Here is a 500-nt window from a genome sequence, read left to right on the forward strand (position 1 = left end):
TTTTCCGTTTAAAAAACGTTTTGCACCGTTTTTGTCGGGGCAGCCCAGGTGTTTGTTGTAGCTATATGGGCGCCACGCTCAGTTTCAAATAGGCCTACATAAATTATGAGCCTTTATAGACATAGTGTTTCTTGCGTAAAGAAAACGCTGTACTTATTCAAACAACAAGATCTTTATTTACCCTTGCAGTTCAGCTGCTGTGGAACTTCAGTTCATTCGGTCAAGATAGAGGGGGTGGAGTTATGAGGTTTTACTGACAGTTTGAGCGGATCCAACAAGATTTAGTCACAAGCTCTTTTTAATACCTTTCATTAGCTAAATATTTGTAAAGATTGTAATTGTAATTGATTTATTGAAGGAAAATAAAAAAAACACCATCACCAAAAAAAGGGCACTTCGGAGTGTAAGGGCAAAAAGGGCATGTGCTCTGCACAGGTTGAGCCCTACCTGTGCACGTGCCTGTTTCTTAATATATAATTATAATACCACTTCCCGATAAG

This window comes from Sinocyclocheilus rhinocerous, unplaced genomic scaffold, assembly GCF_001515625.1.
Source record: "Sinocyclocheilus rhinocerous isolate Xijiao unplaced genomic scaffold, SAMN03320098_v1.1 scaffold1458, whole genome shotgun sequence".
Classification (NCBI taxonomy): domain Eukaryota; kingdom Metazoa; phylum Chordata; class Actinopteri; order Cypriniformes; family Cyprinidae; genus Sinocyclocheilus; species Sinocyclocheilus rhinocerous.